We start from the raw sequence: 13,437 nt of genomic DNA, 5'->3' as shown, positions 1-13,437 counted from the left end.
TTCCACAGCCCTTTCTCAGGGACAGAGGGGTGTCAATCTACCGACAGATGCCTGTGGCAGGTGTGCTCACTCCTGCTTTCTTTGTAAAGTGACCTCTGTGGTTAGGAGCCAGCATTCCTAATTCCCCTGTTAGGAAGTTCTGCTCACCATGACGGCATCACTGGCCTGCAGGCCACAGGCCTCCCCATGCCAGAGGAGGGCCTCTCAGCCTTGCTCGGCCCTGGCCTCTTTCAGTCAGCCTTGGTCCCCGTGCCCCACAAGCCTGGACCCCTCTGCCTCTCCCCCTCCACACCTAGGCTGCCGTTGCAATAACACATCTGCCCACTAGGGGGGAATGTTCCTCCACCACGGAGGCTGCTGTGTGTTCTTCCCTCTCTCCCATTCTCGCCTCAACCCACATCGCCTGGTTACACACAGAACCCAGAGCTTATATTTATCTAATAAAGTCATATGGTGGTTGCTATTCATTTCAAAGTCAGGTGCAGAGTCTTGCATCTCTCTTTACACCACCACCACTACCTCATTAGGTTGCTGTTCAGAATCCCTCCCCACTGCTGTTTAGATAGAGGCTGAGCCTCTAGGAAGGAGGCAGTAAGAACTAGATGAGGCCAGGAGTGGAGCCCGCAAGACTGAATCCCGGTGGTTTACAAGAGAAAGAATCCAGAGACAAGGGTGTGCTGCCGGTCTCCTGTGGCGAGGTGAGTGGGCCCTCCTCCCTAAGCTCCCACCGTAGGTCCCCGTCTCCTGCCTCCTGCCATGTGATGCTCCACACCAACAAGGCCACTGACAGAAGGAGCCCCTCGACCTTGGACCTCCATACCACAGTTAAAACCAAACTCTCAGGCTCAGAGGCCAAGCACTGGCCCAGCCTGCACAAGGCCCCGGGTTCCATCCCCCAGCACTGCTAAATAAGTAAATATTGCTTTTTTCTTTATAAAGTAACCTCCCTCAGGTATTTCATTATAGCAAAACAGACTAGTACATCGGAGGACATAACAAAAGTCCCTTTTCTCCACCTTCATTTCCTATGACCTCCCCACCCCAGGCCTTGCATAACCAGTGACTGTATTATCCCAAGTTTTGGTCATTCACGTTTCTGGAGAGGTAGAGACTACAAAAACTCCAATGGACAGAGGGAGTGGGCCACGGTGGATTCTCGGCTCGACGCCCTGCTGCATGTTCAGGTGGAGGTGGCAGCTCTCTCCGAAGACTTCATGATTCTCGTGGTCACAGGAGCCATCGCCCTGGCTGTCTTCCCTTCTGTGTCCTGACTAGCTGACGGGACTGAGCACTGCAGGTCACAGGCCCTTTCTCCTCCTCCTGGTTTCACAAAAAGGCCCAGGGAAGGACTGGGCACACACGGGCCCCCGACAGGGCTGGCTCTCACGCTGCCCCTGCTCTATAACCTACAGGAAGCCAGGGGACCTCCTGCAGCCACTCTCTGCTGTACTTACCTGGGTACAGATCCGCTTCCCCAGAGCTTTTGCCCCCAAAGGATTTTTTCGGATCCATAAGCAATGGAAGGAACACTGCAGGGACAAACCCACGTCACTCAGCTTGTAGGAGTGGGGTCACAAGACAACACTGAGCCACCACAGACCAGCATGATCCGCTGCCTGCACCAGAAACCAGCATTAACTGCTATTTAGCAGGTGCCAAGGGGCTGGGTGAGGCCATCTTGGAAGACATGGCACCTCCAGATGCCTCTTCCAGGGCCAGCCTGTCCTCCACCGCCAGCACCCCACCCTCCCCAGACGGACTCCAAGGCTAATGAACACGTTTAAAGTGCCCTAGTGGAGACCTCTCCATCCGCACCCGTTAGCTCTCCCTCGGCAGTCGACACAGCTCTGCTGTCCAGTGAGTCATACGTAGAGAGTCCAAGATCAGAATGCAAGTGACAGCACCCTCGCGTGGGCCATGGTGGCAGGTCACAAGGGAGGAGAAGGAGGGCTTGGCAGCGTCGTGATGGAAGGTCGTGTGAGGGCCAGGGGCTGGCGACCCTGGTGCCAAGCTCTAGGCCAGCCTGAAGCCAGCAGGCTTGCCACTGACTTACAAGAGTGTCCCGTGAGCCCACTCGGGGGTTCCCGACACACCTTGGCCTTCATTCTTGGCTGTAGCGGAGGCTGCGTTCTGTGCACTGAAGGGTGCTCAGCAGCACCACCCTTGAGCTCTGCCCTCTAGATGCCAGTAGCATCCCTCCTCCCAGCCTGCCAATCAAACATGTCTCCAGACGTTGTCCAATCGACCCCGCCCTGGTAGAGAACCAGTGAGCTGGTTTTGATGCCCTCGAAAGGGGTGCCTCACGACCAGCAGCTCTACTCAACCCCCCTTCCTGCTCGATTCTGGACTGCGGCCAGGGAACACCAAGCCACCACCTATGTGGCCATTCCCCAGATAACCCGCAGTCCCGCCAGAGAACAGCTGGGTGAGCCAAAGTATCGCCAGGCAGAAAACCAAGGTACAACTGAGATGATCCAAGAAAGGCCTAAAACAAGGACCACATTTTAAAAAGGATGGCCAAGTCCTGTCTGTCTGGAACAGAAGGTCCTCCAGCCTCACAAGAGAAGAAACTTATGTGAATCTGTCTCACCTACCTGGGCAAGAAGAGTCGACTTAAAATACACCAAGAGCTTGTTTTGTTTCTTGCGATTGCCACACTGCTACAACACAGCCACGTCCACAAATGGCTTCCCAAACCGCTGGGAGTCAACACGGTGCACCATGACGCCCAAGCAATGCTGGCCCTTGGAAATCCTGCTTATTCAGCAGAGGCTTAACACTCAGGCAGCCGCGGGGGTGGGCTTTGCATCTCTGGCTCTAACCAACGCCGAGGGCACCCGTGTGCGGCATTAAGAGCAGAGTTCTCATCAAGCGGTTAGCAGATTTACCTACTTGGAATACTCAGACTCAAAACCAATGGGCACAGGAGGTTTATTTCTCAACAGTCCAGGTGAAAGGTTGGCAAACTGAGGCCCATAGGGACTCTGGCCCACTACTTGTGTTTTTAAATAAAGCTTTATTGGAACAAAGCCTCGTTCATGAGTTGCTAAATTGCCTATGGCCGATCTGAACCTTCCTTGTGTCTGTTGCAACTCTTCAGTCTAGTGCAGCCCACAAAGCTCAAGGGAAGCTGCTGGCCATCCTACCGTGCACACAGCAGCCCCCACCCCATGACCAAGAAGGATCTGGCCCCCAGTTTGAATAGTGCCAAGGTTAAGAAATCCCGTTTTCAGATCCCTATTCCCCGCCTGCCTAGTGTCCCTTCCTGATGGCAGCCTCTCTTGCCCTTCAACAGGAGTGGTCGCTGTCTTGTCCGAGCTCCATCAGCACGACTCCCTAGCCTTCTGTTGGCACGGTCACGTGGGGCGTTCCACCCATTCAGGAGCATCTGAGGGCAGGGAGCCCGTTCACTGTCTGGGGCACACAGTACCCCACCTCCAGCTGCAGCCGCTGGTGCTCAAGGTGCTGAACTTGAGGGACAGCTGAGAGAAACCAGCGCATCTGGTGTCAATGAACGGCAGTAAGAAAGAATCAAACCGCGTCTTCACCATTTCCAAACAGAAGACTTTAAAGGAGAAGGTCAAGAATTACAGATTTTGGCACAACAGAAAGGACAGTGAATTCTGAAACGAGCCACCTCCTGAGACAGGTGAGCAACTCTGGTCTGGCCCTGGGATTCACAGATACCCAACAGGCACTGGCTGACCCTTGTCCAACCCAGGCTGTCCAAGGGAATGGAGGAGGACAAAGGCATCATCAAGAAACCCAAGTGGTGGACGGTCCTTTTGTTTCCACAGAAACTAACATCCCTATTCACAGCACTGCGCGCTCCAAGGCCGACATTTCCTGGTCGAGGTTTCTCCTGTGCAACTGCAGCTGCCTGAAAGCCACCGGCTCCCTGCCAGGTGAGTCGAGGTGGTGGGGGGAGGAGGGTGCTGATAAAATCAAGAAGGGGGAGAGGCCAAGGGCGACCTCGCAGGAGCAGTGCAGACCAATCCCGGAGCACTCTCTCCCCGACTTAGCAACAGTCAACAGAAAGAGTGAGCGCTGGGTGTCGCCTCCTGCTCTCTGGGGCTCGCTTGCACCCGGTTCACTTCTCTTTCAACAGTGATGGACGAGTTTCCCCAGAGAATCACATTTTCTGCCCAACAAGCAATTCCGAACCTACGTAAACTTGTTTTATCTGTGGTGAAAGGCACACAAATATGCTGAGAATTCTTTTTGCTTTTGCCGTGGAAATCACAGAACGTGTCCACATCACCTTTACAACCACGACATGAATGTTTCAAAAAAGAATCCTACAAAACCCAGTGTGACGCCCATCCCAATTCTCCGGGAACAGAAGCAGGGAGAAATGTTCTTAAGGGCTGCAGATGGTTCTAGATGACCTGCCCACCGTAACGTGGAATTTAGCATAAAATGGAACTGCCTTGGCTGGCGGCCCCAAGAACATGCCAGAAGGATCTCGTTAGAATCGGGTTCCGCTTGTAACATCTGGCCAGACCCCAAGGCTGGCGGTTAAGTACGGTGTGGGCTCAGACGACGGCACACCGTGTGGCCCTGCCAACATCATTTTAATATCCTCTCAACCCGGGAAACATGAGCCCCGCTCAGGTTATAAACTAAAGGTCTCAGCATCGGCCGTCGACCTCACTTCCCGGCTTCAGCTAGGGAACTCGAGACTCGGCCAGTTTATGATGAACAGCACCCTTAGAAGCCAACAGAAATTTAACAAAGTTGCCCCAAGGTGGAGGAACTAACTTACATTATTATACCATCAGCACAATCCCTGTTCTCACGCTGCGGAGCTTCAGGTCTCTCTTGTCCGTGTGGATGGATTCCTAGGAGCAATCCTCGTGGTCACAGAACACTGGATTTCTGGTTGCTTTTTAAATAAATCTGACACAGTATGAACGTGTTCATCTGTGGCTGATTGGTCTTGGTAGCCACCACGGAGAAGACACGGGACTCCCTCCATCTCCGAGTTGAGTTTTCAAAACCAAACTAAAGGCTTCTGAGGAGAGGTTCCAAGGTTTTGGATGGTGATAATCTCTGCTGCCAGCCTCATTTTCCAGAATCTTCTCCAATCTGTCACGTTTTCTTTCCTTTCCCTTCTCTTAACCTCTTTCCTGTCCTCTCTTCTTCTAGGACTTAGTGAACTCAGGGGTGCTTTGCCACTGAGCTACACCCCTTTCTGTTTTGAGAGGGGGGGGGTCTTGCTAAATTGCTTAGGTCTCACCAAGTTGCCATCCTCCTGCCTCAGTCTCCTGAGCTGTTGGGATGACAGGCAGGTGCCTCTGCATCCAGCTGTTGCACACGTTTAATATCACACTTATCTGCCTCTGTGACAGTCAACTCTTCAAATACCTGTGATCCTCCCTGGGCAGGGAGGAGAGGTAAGATTTCTAGCTCTGTCTTCATCCTAGCAGGGAGCGCAGCGCCTCCACTTAACAACTTACCAAGAGACATTTGCAGAACTGGAAATTGTGATTAGTGCTACATCCCTGAACACCAACAACTCTCAGCTGGGCACATGAGACACACCTGTATCCCAGCTACCAGGCAGGCTGAGGCAGGAGGATTTCAAGTTGGAGGCCTACCTTGGAAACTGTCAAAATAAAAAGGGCCGAGACTGCAGCTCAGTGGCAGACAGACCGCATGGCAGGCACTCGGTCCCAGGTACCATGACTAGTACCAAGGGGGAAACCCCAGAACCTCAGACTCCCTGGGGGTACTCAAAGTGATTTTAAGTAGCACAGGGACAAATGCTTAAAATTTTACTTCACGTGTGCTATACCGACAGATGGAACTAATGTACCAGTATCTACCAGTATGCTCTGGAGGAATGGTTCAAATTAAGGAAAAATATCAGAGAATAGTAATATGCAAACATGGCAAAAGTTCAGATGATCGGTGAAGAGCAGACAGGCTGGGAGACGTACGTTCAGACAGTTGGGAGGATAGAGGTTTTCTGAGCAGGAGGAAGTGGAGAATGTGAGCGCACACCCATTGGCTCACGGGAGGGCGAGTCTCAAGCAGAAGTGGCTCAATGACAGTCCACAGGACCAAGTCTGGCCGTGGCCTGTTTTTGTAAATAGTCTTATTGGGACACAGCTCTTGCCATGTGCTTCCATGATTTCAGGGGCTGTTTCTGCACCACCAAGACAGACGAATGCCGTTACCTGCAAGCAGCCAGGCGGAGGAAGACAGCAATCGCTCCTGTGTGAAACCCAAACAGCAGGACAGCAGGGGCCGGGGCTGGGGCAAGGGCAGGGGGGACGCAGGTCAAAGCATGCAAAGTTCCAATTCGACGAGAGAAATAACTCCCAGAGACCCAGGGAATAGCACGGTTGCCACGGCGAAGAACAATGAACTGTATTTTGAAAATTGCTCTTCACGTGACCAAAAAATGCCAAGTATGTGAAGCAATGCACAGTTAAATAGCTCCAAACAGCCGTTCTGCACTGCATACATGCTCCCAAAACACTGTGCTGTGCACTATCCACACATAGCTGTACACAAGTGTGGATCTGCAGATCCACACGGCCTGTGCTGCAGCCTAGCTTTATGACCTCTGGGCACTCGGACCTCAGGACCTTGGCCCTCCGCGGTGGATGCACAGCGCTGTCTTCTTTCTTGGGGCTGGCGGGAATAAATGGCGGCTTCTGTCAGGTACTGAGCATCATGCCTGGCTGTATGCAGCAAGTGCTCCGTAAGTGTGTGTTACTGGGACCACAGGGACAGAGGCAACACTGACAGAGGTAGTGGAGGAGGGGGCGAGGGAGCTGGGGATGGCGGTGTGGCAGACACCATGGAAGAGAAAGGCCCGAGCAGCCTTGGAGTTTCTATAGTAAGCAGCGCTGTGGGCTGCACGCTGGGTGCCCACCTTCCTTCCAACGCCAGCCTGGAAGTGAGGGCGTTAAGGAGCGGAGCCTCTGAGGGGTGATGAGGGCAGACCTCTGGGGTACAGAATCGGGCTGCGTGGAAGACAGACAGTAGGGTGGGATGGGATTAAGGAAAGCCTGAGAAAATGTCATCCAAAATGTCACTCTGGTGGTCAGTGGAGAGACTGGGGATGGACACAGAGGGGGAAGGTCAGGACAGACATTAGGGATGGACACTCACATCTGCGGGTCGGGGGAGCGGTTGGAGAAGGGCCCCCAGAGCAGCTCGCTGACCACAGACACGTGGGGGAAAGAAAAGGGCAGCACTTGGGGGACCGATGTTGATAAGAATGGCCACAAAGGCAGCAGCAAAGGGACGTGCAGAGGCTTCAGGGAAAGGGGACCAAGTGCAGGTGACGCGTTTGCTATTTGGTCTGCAAAGAGGAACACAGGGAATTTGGTAGGAAATAAAATATGTATCAGTGAGGGACAGTTTGAAGGTCACATTAGCATTTCAGAGCAGGCCGGTCTTCGAGGTGACCGTGAACTTTGAAGAAGGCAGTGCTTGGCCAGCGCCTTTTCATCTTATCGCAAACGGGAAACCTGAGCCAGTCAGACTCTCCCAGCTCACCCCCAGCTTCTAAAGCAGGAGGGACTCTTCAAGTCTTCCACGTCTGTACCAGGGCCGTGTTCATGGCTAGGGGAAACAGCTGGTTATGCGCTAAACCAACCGTAATTCATGAAACACTCCACTGGCCTTCATTCTGGTTGTTTCCCACCCTCTAACCAAATACCCAGCAATGACAAGTCTCAATCCACAAGATTCAGCTACTTTTACTTGGGGGGGAAAAAAAAATTCTTTTTACGAGCTTGGTGCAAACCAGGCTCTGTCTCCTGACACAGGTGAAAGAATTCATTAAGACAGACGAGGAGGGAGCAAAGACGGAAACCAATTAGAAGGGTCAACTTGGAAAAGACCAGCAGCACACTGGAACCAGGCAGCCGGGGGCTGACGAACATCTGAAAGGTACGAAGCACCAACTCTGCATTCTGCTCCCGAAGGTGGTTATAACCCAACCAAAAGACGGGTTGAGGGAAACGGTCCTCACCAATGAAGGGGAGTTTGTGCGTGACGCACAGCGATGCCAGCAGCTTTACCCCTGAGACACTGGCATCCAGTACAGGTTCCACGTAAGTTCTGGACCTGGGCTGCCATCAGGCCGGGGCTCCGTGATCTGGCAAAGATGGTCTTCTGCCAAGGGACACGAGACGGCTGCTGCTGGGGGTGTGTGAATTATTGAGGCCACCAGCCAGCAGGACGATGCTTTCTTGCACATTTGCTCTCCCAAGACCCCACCGCAAGGCACTGCCTACGCCCACGGGAGGCCACCAGAAGACACGGGAGCGGGTTGCTTTCCACACAGTGCAGGCTACCTTCGCCCTGCAGCTCCGTGGCCCTTCTCTTGGGGTCTTACTGATCATTTGATGAAATGAGTGTTTCCCTTTATTACTGATGTCTACAGCTAAGGCCACCAGGACTCTAAGAAAGGCCTGACCTTCCCAGTGTCCTCAGGAACCTTTAATGAAACAGGGACACACATTAGCAATGCAAATGAGCCGCTGCAGTCAAACAATATTTTTAGAGCCTCGCTGAACAATAAGCCCTGAGCTAGTGTTTGGAGGAGGAGAGCCGAGCCATTAAAATGGCTCCCCAGATCCATGGGAACCTGCCACCGTGGGAGACATTCACAGCCTAGGAAACCCCGGGCCCCGGGGGGGGGGGGGGGGGTAATTTGTCAGCTCCTAGGATTACGGTGGGCAAAGCCGCTTAATCACTTCTGGAGACGCAATTATTAGCAAATATTACGAGGAACACCCTCTTCTTGGTTTCCTCACCCACTCACCAGGAGCCCGGTGGGGGGAAAAAATTCAGATCGAAAGTCTGCAGCTTGCAATTATTTTATTACCTGCCAGGGAAGGCTGTTGGCAGACCCTCCCTCTCCTCAAGGGGAAGAACGCTCTGGAAAATTAATCAAGACAGGCACTGCGGTTCTCACTGGGGAAGCCAGCATCTCAGTGATGCTTCTGAGGGCAGTGCAGGGAGGCCCGGGGGAAGGCGAAGACATGAGAATTCCATCCATCCTCCTCCAACAAAAACCAGGTGTTTGTGGTCATCACAGTGGAGGGGAAAAGCCTGCTGTTGGCACCCAGCAGGCCAAGGCCCGGGATGTGGCTCCACAGTCTACAAAGACAAGAACAGTCCCCCAGGACAGAGAACAATCCGCCACAAACTCACTAGTGTTGAGGCTGAGAAACCTGATGGGAAAGGGAGGCTGAAAACCTCTTATAAGTGCTTCAGCTGGTGCCCTCACCCCTGGGACAAGACCCTCAAACCTGCCCACTTCTGTCAGGCTCCAGGCAAACCAGGAGCTGGCCATAAGGGCCACACGAGAACATTTTGAGAGTCACTGAAAAGAACATAGAAGGACAGCCCCATATCCCACCTATCCTCAAACCTGACCCCCAGCAGACACCAATGTGGCATCTGCACCATCCCGAGACACGTGAGGAATGTTGTGTAAATGGAACTGTGCACAGTGGGATCTCCTGACACCAGTCCTAGGAAGACTCATCCATCTTTCTGCCTGGGTCAATATAGCTCATCCCTTTTCATGGCTGAATAGTACTCCACGGCGTGGATGTGCCAGTTGGGTTTAATGTATCACCCACCAAAGGTCGTGGCAACCTTTGTGGTGAGTGCTATTACAAGTAATATCATTTTCTGTTCTATGTTTAAGATACTCATAATGTCAGACACAGATCGAGCTTACAAACAACACCTGTGCATACCACGCACTTAAAAGAGTTCCTGTTAAACCCTTAATGCTCCTGTGGCATTGAGGTGAAGCCTTTCTCTTCCTTTCTAGGCAAGAATGGTGGAACACTTGCCTAGAAAGGAAGAGAAAGGCACACATCCACTCTTAAAATGAACAGCCTGGTTCCAAATAATGTGAAGATGGTGACGTCAACGTGGGCGATAAAGATGCACCATGAATGGCCTCTTCGCTGTGAATCACGACAGAGCTGAACACACACTCCAGCCTCGGAGGGACTTACCAGATATCTAAGACAGGAACTCCACGATCGTGGTGGCAAATTCAGTATCCAAAACGTTTAAATGACAGCTGTTGGGGCGTGTGAGTGGGCAACCCCTCTGCACCGGGCAGAGCCTCAGTGAGACTCCATTTCTCACTGGTGTCTTTTCACTGGCGTTGTCACCAGAACCCTCGCGGGGTTTACTACTGGGCGTTCCTAGTGGTGTGCTGGAATCCAGCCTGATGTCCTGGCTGATCCAAACAGCTGGGCCGGCTGCAGCCACCCCAGGCCTTGCACATGCTAGGCAAGCCCTCTACACTAAGCCACACCCCCGGCCCTTTTTGTTTTGAGGCAGGGTCTCACTAGGTTGCAGAGGCTGGCCTCAAGCTTGCAGTCCTCCTGCCTCAGCCTCCTGAGCAGCTGGGATTACAGGAGGGCGCCATCACGCCTGGCCAGTTTTTCTTTCATGCGGAGAGTTCAACTGGTGGCTGCTGTGGCAGCTAGGACCCCGATTCAGAATCCAAAGAGGAAGTACCAGACATCATCAATATCCTACAAATACGTGTGCTGGATAAAAGTCCTTTTACCTACTTTTCAGGGCGCCTCTCCAGTCCCTTCTATAAACCTCCGTGTTTAGAAAGCGTCTTGCTTCTGCCCGAGATGGAAAAACCACCCAGTGGCTTCTGATGAGGCTAAGGACTCAGCAATCCCACTCCTGGGCACTTCCTCAAGGTAAACAAAAACCTCTGTCCACACAAAAACCTTACATGCAAACGTTTCTAGTGGCTTCACTTTGCAATCACCGATACCTAGAAAGAACTCAATGTCTCTCAACAGGGGATGGACAAGCAGACTGCCATACAGCCTTCAAAAGGGAATATTACTTAGCCATAAAGAATCCACACACGGCTGATGCATGCAACCGCACGAACAAGCCTCAAGGGCCCTGCACTGAAGGAAGTCGACTATGACTATGTACCCTGTGACTCCATGTCCGCAGAATTGCCTCAGAAGCAAAACCTGGTGGACAGAAAACAATGGTGGCTGCCAGGGGCTGGCGTGGATGACTCAGGAACCTGGGAAAATTTGGGCAGAGCGACAGAATCTGTCTTGGTTGGTCATGTGACCCATCTACGTTTTGCAAAAACCTACAGACCTATACTCCAAAAAAACGGTACATTGGGTACATGTCACTCATGGCTGAATTGTTCAGGAATTAAAAAGGGAGGAAGCCATTACCACCACCAAGGAGAGGTCAGGTCTGTCTTCCCCGGGGCCTTCAACCAAGAGTGGCCAGTCAGTTCAATATGCTACTGTGGAAAATCTGGCTCCAAACTCCCAGGCCTTGTCTCCTCTGCAGAACGACCTGCTCCCCACGACATCATCTTCCGTCCACTGAGCACAGAGCTGGCCCTGTGTGCAGGACACCGCAGAAGCCCTGGCTTTTCTTTTCCCCAGGAGCAGCAAACCCATTCATCTAGCTGTGCTCAGAGCCTTGGCAAACCCCTTGCTTACGTGAAAACTGTCCTGGTGTCCACTGAGCCGAGAAGGCAGGCGTGACGCTCTGCACACTCCTGTCACCTGGCTGTCACCATCCTCCAGACTGCACCTTGTCCTTGAAGGACTCCCTTCAGACCTGCCTCCCTCACCCCTGCATCTAGGTCACCTGCGTACCCTGCAAGCAACGCCTTCCCAGCTCAGTGAGCTGCTCTGCGGCTGGGCCCACACAGCTCCGATCACTGTTGGTGTTGGTGCAAGTTACCTTGTGTCAGGAACATGGGTCAGGAGAACACATTTCCTGGAGGATTTGGATGCTGGATTGACACCAGCCCATGCTCACGGACAGACACACACTCACAAGCCTTGCTCCCTGGCTTCTCTCTTCCCAGGACGGTCAAGCACAGCCTCTCTGCTGCTGGAGCTGCTCATTCAAAAGCTGCTCCTATTTCATCTGAAGGTCTCGCTTCTTAAGCTCGTTCCCCTTTCAGACTGCTGGGAGGGTGCTGCGGGGAGGTGTTGCAAACCAAGACATGGACTGAGCACTCCGGAGAGGCAAGGCCCTCTGGAAAGAGAGCAGCCTTCAGTATCCCGCTTCCTGGCTGGGAAGTGTGTGCTCCATGACATGGAATCCTCTCTTCCTTGCAGCCTAAATCATCCCAAATGACACCATGGGTATTTGGGGAATGGGAAGGAAAGAGAAGATGGAGGAGAAGGGTGGTGGACAGAAATGGCACCTGGTTCACCCTGCAGAGGAGCAGGACCTGAGCAAGTTCAGTGGCTCTGGAGGAGCCAAGGACCATTCACTGGGAGGCGAGACCGACTTTTAACGCGTTTGGTGGTATGGAAGGCGAGCGTGCGCTCAGGTGTCTGAGGGTGAGCGGATCAAGGAAATGGTTTTCCTCTCACAGGTGGGGGAGAAGGTGCTCTTCAAATTGGTGGAGGATCATTAACCATGGGCTTAACTAAACCTTAGAATTTGAGATAAAGAGAAAACCAACCCAATAATGTACACTTATACAACAGCCATTTCCTCTCCCCCTTCTTCCTTGTGGAGCATTTAAAAAAATTCCAGCACACACACAAGGATTCCATCCAAGCCAGCTCTCCTTAAACACGGGCCACACCTACTGGAAAGTCACTTGGATGTTGGTGAGTAACTAGGAAAAGAATTCAACAGACATTATACACAAGTGACACTTGGGAAATTCTGGACACACTGCTCTGTCCCAGTCTCGGTTCCCTAGCTGCCTGGTCACAGAAGCTTGATAAAAATAAATAAGAGAAGTGTAAATGAATACCACACGAGGAGGCCAGCCTTCCTGCGGGAGGGAGGGAGATCTGTTTACGGGAAGATGGCGAGAAGCGCTCATGCCCTGGACATGGGGCCAACCACCAGCACAGCTGCTGGCCCCAGGTAACAGAGACTCTCTCTCCTGCCTGACATTCACAAACTCAGCTTGTTGACACACTCCCTGTCCCTACCATCAATATGGCCTTGCACAGAGATATTTCAAGTACCACGAGGGAAGCAGGACCCGCTACGTGGGGCTGCTCACCTGCAGGCAGCTCAGGGGGTCTCCGAGTTCTGCGACAGGAGAACAGCTGTCCTCCGGGTGGACAACTCCTGCAAGTTCTGAGGTTCGAGTGTGACCTCCCTGGTCCCACAGCTCAGGCAGTACACTCTGTTTCTACATCACTTTCTGATGTCATGCTCTGGCAACAGCCCAGCCAAATGCTCAAATTCGTACCAAGAACATGTATCCCCATGAACAGTGCTAGCTGGGATTCCAAGTAAAAAGTTCCAAGCTTGGATGAGAGGGATTTCATTTAAAACATGCTACATGTCCCACCAACTATCACTTTTGCCTGGAGAACCACTTTTCTAGGGGAAACCGAGGCTACGTCATTTGCTTAGGGTTTGAGCCATTTTCTTTGCATCGATGCCTGCCCATTCTCT

The 13,437-nt window shown here is 52.6% G+C and overlaps 1 protein-coding gene across 6 annotated transcripts in view; it reads right to left on the bottom strand.

The window, feature by feature from the left end:
* LOC120890333 (F-box-like/WD repeat-containing protein TBL1X) overlaps nucleotides 1–13,437 on the bottom strand; it is a 175,925-nt gene that overhangs the window by 30,512 nt on the left and 131,976 nt on the right. The window lies entirely within an intron of this gene.

The sequence above is a fragment of the Ictidomys tridecemlineatus genome, chromosome Y (genome assembly GCF_052094955.1).
Source record: "Ictidomys tridecemlineatus isolate mIctTri1 chromosome Y, mIctTri1.hap1, whole genome shotgun sequence".
Taxonomy (NCBI): Eukaryota; Metazoa; Chordata; class Mammalia; order Rodentia; family Sciuridae; genus Ictidomys; species Ictidomys tridecemlineatus.
Note: the sequence above shows the minus strand (reverse complement) of the source record. Positions and strands in the feature narration are given on the sequence as shown.